We start from the raw sequence: 9178 nt of genomic DNA on the forward strand, positions 1-9178 counted from the left end.
TTCCAAGAAATCATCATTGTTTTCTTTGAAAATGCCCATTGTCAGCAGCAGGAGCAAAATGAGCAAGGCAAACATCCAACCCACACAAGTCTGAGCCACTGGCAGGGAAAAAAACCCTACATTGGTGTTCTGCTGGAACACATTAAAGATGCCCTGGTATAGAATTGTCAACTCTACCTGCACCCAAAGTGATTCTGATTTCAAACACTTTATTTCCTAAGGCTGATGGCCTAAAATATTTAATAGCAGCCATTCTGGGTCAAGCAACTGATGGCCAGACCAATGGCTTTGGCCACTGTTTACAGAATCATAGAATCAGATGGAATCCTGGAAAGGTTTGGGTTGAAAGGGACCTTTAAGATCATCTCATGCCAGCCCCTCAGCATGGACAGAGATGCTAAGGAAAAGAAAACATTAAATATGTATTTGTGCTTCCTGCATCTGGAAATCTGTGCCTTTAGGACTTATGGACATGCTTGCCATAAATTTGGAGGATTGAAGGAGACTGACCTCCTGTGTCCAGAGCATCCCTGGGAGATGCTGCACAGGCCCTCTGATGAAAGAGGAACCTGTGAGCCTTTGATCTGGCTCAGGTTATCAACACGTCCACAAGCAGAAAGAATTTCCCAAAAGCATCTTTAAGAAACTCCCACTTTAGAAGGTGCGGATTTTCCATAAAATTCCCCTTTTTTTAAATCCCCCAGTTTTCTGCTTGTCCCCACTCTGGTGGGAGGCTGGGCCTGGTGGGGCAGTCCCCTCTCCATGGTGTGTGAGCACACACTCCCCAGTGCCAGCCCTGAAACTCCCCCCTCGTTAGGGCACGGGGCAGGAACACAAAGCCCCGTGTCTTGCTTGAGTCCCTCCCGTGAATAGGCGGAACAAATGATAAGCACAGAAAGAAAGAAGGAAAGTTGTCCAAAGGAGGCATCAGTTTTCCTCCTGGGAAAGGCTTTCCAAGCCCTCCCTTTCCTCTCTGCCCTGCTTGGATGGGATTGAGCTTTCTGTTGAGCAGCCTGGACACCATTTCCCTCCATCCTTCACCTTTCTTTCCCCTTCCTTTGCACGTCTCCTTCACTTCAGCTTCGCAACACTCATCAGCAATGACAAGGTGGTTGGGCTGACTTCCAAAACTCCTCCTGTGGATTCTCTGTTTCTTTTCAGCTAAGGTTGGGATTGAGTGCACAAGACAGTATTTTTTGTTTGGAATTAGATGTTTATTAGTTCTTCTCTATGTTACAGTCTCACAAACTCTGATTTCTACAGCACTTTAACAAACTAAAAATGGAGGCCTGTCTCTCTCTCTGTCTCTCTCTCTCTCTCTCTCTCTCTACAAGGCCTTTAAGGATAAACTGTCCAATTAAGAAATGACACCTAAATAATTTTTACTTTTAACCCAATAACCAACCACCTGTGCCCCACAATGTGGACTTTTTTATCCAATTACACAAAACCACCCAAAACATGAAGAAGAAGATGGAAGAGGAAGAAGGACCAGCCTCCACCCTAAATCTTCTATCTTGTTTTATATATATTACTATATTCTAAAACCTTAAACTCTAAGTTTTCCACCATGTGATATCATACACTTCTATTCAAACTCCACACCCATAATCCCAGTTCTATCAATCAATTTTGGAAGCCTTCTCCTCAGACTCAGGTCAATGCAGTGTTCTCTTGGGGGTCTGTGTCTGACAGCACAGAAAGTCTGAAATTCTCAGCAACCAGGGTTCCAACATCCTCCCTTAGCAGAGCAGTGGCAGAAGCATCCTTTGGAAGAAGAACCCTGGCAGGAGATCCTCAATTATTTCCTGAAGAATGCTTGTGATGTCCTTTCTGTGCAGCAAAGCACCCTGTACAGGCTGCAGAGCAGGGAGGAGGAGAAGGGCAGTACCTGCCACAAAGCTGCTGGGTTGGGGAATGAGTTCCAGCAGCAGGCTGGAGTGAAGGAAAGAATTCCTTTTCTGGAAATGAGGCGGTGAAATGGATCTCCTGCCATGAAATGACTTTGCTGTCCTCCCTCAGGGAAGCAAATCACCTGCTGGTGCTGCTGGTTTCTGGTGAGGTTTGGCTGCATCTACCATCAGTAACGCGTGGAAGATCTGTCCCAAGGACACTCAAAGTTTTGGGGTGCAAGGGGGTCCCTGACATGGGGAAAAGCTGAGGATAGATGATCTGACCCTGTCTGACCCTGCAGTGGCTGCCAAGAGTGTGTCCCTCAGCAGAGCATCACTTTTGTTTCCAAGAATGTCCTTATTTGTTAATATCCACCAGAAAAATAACTTTGTACAGATTCTTGGAGAGGGTTTCACCATTTCAGGGATGAGTTCAACCCCAAGTTTTCATTTCACACTGACAGCAGCCCCATTTCACAGGTCAGTCCTACTTTGTTCGTCTTCAGTGCACTTCATCTGTTTGCCTGGCATTGACTGATGCACTCATTCTGCTGGTGGCACTGATTTTACAGATGTCTGAAGAAGAGAGAAACCAATCCAGGAATAAATATTTCTGCTTTAGAGCATCTGTGTGTCTGTATATAATAGACTGTAGGATATAAGCCTCTGGGAAAACCCAGAGTCTTTAGGAAACAAAGGTTCTGTAAGATCCCTCAAGTGAGTGGCTGGGGAACAGCTGAGAGGAAAAAGGAATGAGGATCTGAGTATCTTCCTACAAGACTGCAGTAGAAAATGAACACCGGGCAGTTTGAGGTATCAAATCCAGACTCCTGATCCAGACTTGTGTCATGTGCTCCCTTTCTCCAACCAAGTGCCAAGATGCCAGTTTGTATTACAGAATGCACAACAGGCAGCCACTGGACTGGCTACTTCAAATGCAACATTTAAAATGCTGAAAGTGCTAAAAATGGTCTTTTGCAGTGTATGTGATGATACATTAGAGACCCCAGTTCAAGGGAAGGGCTCAAAGGAGTTATTGACAGTTTCACATCTTTTGAGGATGTGAAAGCAGCACAGACCACCAAGAGGTCAAGATGGAACATTTGATTGTACCGAACCCACAGCCCTTCATTCCACAAGCAGAGTGTGCCAACCTTTACAAGGAGGTATTTCTTTAGCCAGGGCACACTCACTTCATCCATGTCTGTCAGAATGTGCCAAAAGCCTGAAAAGCAGCGTTGATTGCCATGGTCATCAAAACATGACAGCAGCTCCAGGACTTTCTGGGAAGCACCTCCAGCACCAAAGAGGAAACTAAAACATCCTAAAACCCATTTGAGGACAAGAAGGGCCCCCTTTAATCACCAAGTCCTTCCCGTCACATTCCCCAGCAACCAAGTCATACAATCCCATTTCACAGGCTGAACGAGCCTCAGCTTCAAATGAGCTGGAGCATTTGCCCCAAGGCCATTCCCAAATCTCTGTTGTCTGAGAGTCTCAAACTCCCTTCTGATATCCAGCCTGAATATATTCTCCATCAGTTCCCGTCTCTCTGTATTTGCAGCAGCACGGTCCATTAAAGCTCGGCAGCCTCAGCCCTGCCACAATCAGTGTCTGCACAACCAGCAGCCTTCAGCACGCATCAAGCCAGGATAAATCATCCTGGATAAATCATCCTGGCTGTGCCCAGCTCTTCTCTTCATTCCTGCCTGAATTTAAACCAGTCCCCTCTTCTGTTCCCATCAGATGTCCCCAGTCTTAAACTGAGGCATTGCCCCAAAGGAGCTCATTCAAAGATTTATCCCCAAAAGCAGAGTGATGCCAGAGAGACATCACATCCTTCACTACAGAGATTAAATTGGGGTGGACAGATGTCCACAAAGCCTCCAGATGCTGGGACAGTTACACCAGCCCAATGCAACCTTGAAGATTGTCACCCTTTGCAGAATATCTCCTCTGCATGCAGGGCTGGTAATTTTGGGAATCTCTCTTAAGCTGGGCCAGGTGATCTCTGCTCTCATTGCAAATGTTTCAGAAATGAGCTTCACCAGCAGTCTGGATCTGTGTTGCTTGCCTGGTAATTGGGGCACACATTTTTTTTCCCCCCACTGGATACAAAGCCCCAAATAAGCCAGCTGTGCAGGTCAGCAGGAATTGGAGTTTCTTCTTTTTTTTTTCCTTCCTTCCTTCTTTTCCTCTTCATTTCTTGTTGAATTGGAGGTACTGGTTAAAAATAGCTTTGTAAACCCACTGCAGGGACTGAATGTCCTTCCCGCAGCACTTCCAGGCAAGTCCAAAACTGTTCACCAAGGCTGTGTGTGCCCATGTCTCTCCCACCCAGCAATCCCATTCCTCACTTTGGAATAACAATCCCTCCTTTGGCTAAGAGCAAAGGATAATTTGTCTCTCTTGCTAGACAAGGCTCTCAGGCATGTGGTGGGATTGTTGGGGTGTCCTGTGCAGGGCCAGGAGTTGGACTTTGATGATCCTTGTGGGTCCTTTCCAGTTTGGGGTATTCCATGATTCCATGATTGTACCCGTCAGGAGGGAGCTGGTCCTCAGGGCTGTGTCCTTGGGACAAATCACCCAGGAGAAAAACAGGACTGCCCTAGAAATGAACAGCTTCAAATTAAGAAGGTGATCAAGAATCAAAATTCCTTCCCAGCCATTGGTTTTATTTCATTCTTGCTTGAAGAGCCTTTTTGGTAGAATTTCAGACCCATTCCAGTATTTGTGTCAGTTTGATCACACTCACTGCAATCAGCATTTATTTGAATTTGGGCAAAGATTGTTGAAAATTGTGGTAAGGGGAGATCACATCTACAGGTTGTCATCTTGCTGGCAGAAAAATAAGTTAAAAAACCTCCAATCAGCATCAAATAGATTGCTTGGGAAATAATTTTCATTCCTAAATGCAATCATCTATATTGGATACAATGTTTATTTGTTAAAAAGAAAATAAAAATTGAGTTGGGGAGCTCTCATCTCTATAAAAAGACTACTTTTCCTGGCATTTATAAATATTAATTTGGAATGCTAGACAAGAACAATACATAACAATAATGAGAATCACCAAATCCCATCATTTTTGACATCGTCGTATCAACAGCTTAAGGATTAGCAGGTGAACTTTAAACATATTGCTTCCAAATAATAATAATAATAATAACAGTAATGATAATAACATCAGAATGTAAAAAAAAAAAAAAAAAAACGCAAACCCTTACTGCATTATATATTCCTGATGGCTTTCTTCTTCTAATAGCGTTTGCAGGATCACTGCTTTGAACGTTTGGATGACACGCTTAAAAAATTAACCTGGAGAAGGGGGAGGTCTTCTTATCTCCCTCCATTCTTGCAAAGCTTTGCTTAGCCCTGTCTTTGTTTCCCACTAACCCCTGACACTGACAGAGTCAAAGGCCTATCAACTAATACCCTAATTTCAGCAGGATTTTATACACGCGGTCTATCTATGCGCATCTGCAAACGTTTTGTGCACGTGGGGACGTCTGTGCATAAAACGAGGCAGTGTTTGCAAAGATAAAGTTGCACCAGGTGTCAATTTTCACACCTCCCGCTAAATACGCGTGGCAGAAAAAAAAAAAAAACGATGCCACAATTTCATTGAAAATCCAAGCTATTGAGATCTAATCGCTGCTTAAGCTGTGGCTTTATTCAAATCTGGATCACCAATAGGGCTCAGGATGTAAATGAAGTGCAAAGAGAAATAAAGCAAAGGAAGGAGGGGGGAAAAAAGAAATCTATGATAGCCCTTTCCTTCAGCCATTTGATTCCCAAGTCCTTATCAGTCAATTAATGCATACTAAAACTTTAGTGGCAGCCTCAGTTTAACAGACCTAATAGCTGCAGCGAGTCCCCAGCATTAGCCAAACAAAACACACTTTCAGCTGCCTTAATATGAGACTGAAAAAAGGTCAAAATAGACAGGCTTTACAGAATAAATCCTGAAGATCCATTCTAATTTCCACTCAAGGATCTTTTAAGCAGTTCTTGGATGCTCTTTATGGTACTTTGATCCAAGCATAGTTTCATTAAAACTTTGTGGCTTGGTATTTTTAAACCTGATAGCTTCACTAAACTAGTTCTCAAAATGTTAGCTAAGCCGCTATGCATAAAACTACTTTACTGTCATGGTGTCTTCTAATATCACCTAAGTACAGGCTGTTGCAATTTTGAAAATGAACCTTTTCTACATTCACCAGATCTCAGCTTGGGAATTTCTGCTTTCGCACTTGAAGGCTGTCTCACAGCATAAAGGGAAGGTGCTGCCTTACCCCCTTCCTCTCCCCCTCCTTGAAACCTAAAACTAAAATTAGCTGCTGTACCTTATTTGTTCTGGAAGCAAGTTACACAGTACTTCTATCCACTGTGGTTTCCAATTGCAGGATTAACACTGGATGCTAAAAAAAAAAAAAAAAAAAAGAAAAAAAAATCAACCAAAAAACCGACCCAACCACCTGAGAAAAATAACAAAACATTAAATGGTGGTTTAAAATCCAGTTTAATGATGACAGGATAAATTCCCTTAAGACCCAGGAAAACAAATGTTACTTCCCACCTTCATAAGGTGGCATGTTAATAAATCTGATTTAACTGCCACAGATTAAAAAAAAAAAACAACTCCAGAGACTGTCCTTTGCTCCCCTGAAAATGAGGATGCCTGAAAGGTTAGGTGACAATTTTCTTCCTCAAGCCTGGTGTTCAAAAAAACCTTGATTTCTCGAGGAGCTTTTGTGGTGAGTTTGCATTACAGTAGTTAAGAGAATTACAGAAAGATGGCTTCAGAAGGGCTGAGTTTCGGAGAGAAAATATAAGCAAAGGATTATTAAAAAAAATGTAGTTAAACTGAAGAGACTGGTTTAAAAGTAGTTAAACTGAAGAGAGGCACCCTCTTCCCATCTGAGCCAAGGGACAAACTCCCACTAATTTTCATGAGAGCAATGGTCATTGTTGGGAAACAAACAACAAAAACTTGCAAGACAGCCCCAAAAACATCTCTGGCTGGGACATTACTTTCATGCATGATGGACATTTAAGACCAAGGTGGACAATTAAGGCCAAAACGGGAGCTTACCTGTATAATCCTACATGGAAATACAACTTCTGTTACCTGCAGTCGCCCCTGTCCTGGATGGGTACAAATATCACCTGAAATGGGCCTGGTGCTGGTTTTAACCACAAACCAGTGACTCTCCAGGGTCTGAGCCCAGGATCGCCCTCTAACCACAGCTCTGGCCCCAAAAAGTGCTTGATGGGACAGATTTTGCTCCAAACCCATGAATATGAGTTTTTATATGCCCAAGGCTCACTTCTTGGGCCAGGGTTCCTATTGACTGTGTTATAGGAAAGGGCACCAACTCTTGGCTCTTTAATTCTCTCAGACAGTCTCTCCAAAAAAAAAAAAAATATTGAATTACTGATTTTTGTGAGCAGCCTCTGCCCAGTGCGTCGGGATAAGACTGTCCCACTTCTCCTCCTCACCTGGCAGAAATGCTTTGGTTGTTTTCACTGCTTCACACACCTCAGAGGGGTCAGCAGAGAATCCTGTCAGCTGAAGGGCTGACAAAAGCTTCTGATGTCAGGTATAAAGAATGCCACCTACAGCTTAATGTCTGCACAAACCCCTCCGACTTCGGGCAAACAATGAACGTTTTTGTCTCCTTAATGCCCAGTATGCAATCGAGTGGAAATGCTACTTCCATCCTTAATCTACAAATGAAATTAAAGTTGTTGAAAGACACACGATAAACCGGGATCCTTTGTTTCTTACAGAAGAGAGGGAAAAAATTGAAACCACTAAATATTTTAGCAGATTTACTAAATTTCCAATTAAATCTGGAATTATGGCAGAGCCTGTATCTCCCCTCTCACTCCACCACACGCGTTTTCTATTTGAATAAAGTAGGTTAGACACAGCGCTCCCTCCACCCGCCCACCCCAGCAGGAATATTAATGAAGCAGATCCGTGCTGGGCCAGCGGGGATGCTCGGGCATCCCTGGACCCGAGCATCGTCTGGGAAGGGCTGGTTTATAGGGGAACAGCCTCGGCCATCCGGAGGGAGCGGGATATGCAAGGCAAGAGCACCCTCTGCCCGCTGGCAGGAGGGTCTGGCTCTGCTAACATGCCCCCCATCCCTCCCCCTCCTTCCCTGCGCCGAGGAAAGGTCACGGGAAGCAGCTTACACAAGCCAGATGAGGTGGAGACCAAATCGGGACCAAGATTATGTGTCAGGGACTTAGAGAGGCAGCGGAAGGGCTGCGTGCGGTGCCGGTGCGTGCTCCCTGCCCGGCTCCAGCCCTTCCTGCCAGCCCACGGAGCCCTGCCCGGCACAGGGATGGGTCAGGGGCATCCCTCGCTCAGGGGGGTCCAGGGCACGGGGCCACCTTGGCCAGGACTTGGCCAGAAAGGTTTGAGACAGGTGGATGTGCTTATGGCTCTTCCAATCTGGTGTCCCGTTTAGAATTGGAGATGTTAGCCTCCTCCTCCAAAATACTGGCTTCTGCCCTAAAACCTCTGTCTTGCTGTATTACTATTTATTCTAAAACACCAAACTCTAAGTTTTCTACTTTGTGATATTACACACTTCTAAGCAACTATACACTTGTAATCTTAGTGTTATTATTCAATTTTGGAAGCCTTTTCTAACACCTCGGGTCAAATGCAGTGCTCTCCTAGGAGTTAGTTTGTCAACATAAAAAGTCCAAAATTCTCAGTATCTATACTATATTCTCAGTATCTATTACTATATTCTAAAACCCATACTTTTCTACTTTATGATATTACACACTTCTAATCAGCTACATACTTGTAATCATTATTAATCAATTTTGGAAGCCTTTTCTACCACTTCAGGTCAAATGCAGTGCTCTCCTAGGAGTTAAAATTCTAAAATTCTCAGTGTCCAGGATGCCAGCATTGAAGGGTGAGGGGCACCCCCACGCTCAAGGGTGTCCAGGGCACATGGCTACATTGGCCAGGACTTGGCCAGAAAGGTCTGAGACAGGTGGATGTGCTTATGGCTCTTCCAATCTGGTGTCCCGTTTGGCATTGGAGGTGTTGGCCTCCTTCTCCAAAATACTGGCTTCTGCCCTAAAACCTCTGTCTTGCTACATTACTATATTCTAAATCCCCATACTTTTCTACTTTGTGATATTACACACTTCTAATCAACTACACACTTGTAATTGTCGTGTTATTAATCAATTTTGGAAGCCTTTTCTAACACCTTGGGTCAAAAATGCAGTGCTCTCCTAAGAGTTAGAAA

At 44.1% G+C, this 9178-nt stretch overlaps 1 long non-coding RNA gene across 1 annotated transcript; it reads right to left on the reverse strand.

The window, feature by feature from the left end:
* Positions 1-514: 514 nt before the first annotated feature.
* On the reverse strand, positions 515-7819 carry LOC135302525 (uncharacterized). Its single transcript, XR_010364120.1, has 3 exons — positions 7395-7819; positions 6239-6313; positions 515-4730 (listed from the first exon to the last, which is right to left on the reverse strand). It is a non-coding gene; the product is annotated as an uncharacterized LOC135302525 (long non-coding RNA).
* Positions 7820-9178: the final 1359 nt, after the last annotated feature.

Source organism: Passer domesticus, chromosome 6, assembly GCF_036417665.1.
Source record: "Passer domesticus isolate bPasDom1 chromosome 6, bPasDom1.hap1, whole genome shotgun sequence".
Taxonomy (NCBI): domain Eukaryota; kingdom Metazoa; phylum Chordata; class Aves; order Passeriformes; family Passeridae; genus Passer; species Passer domesticus.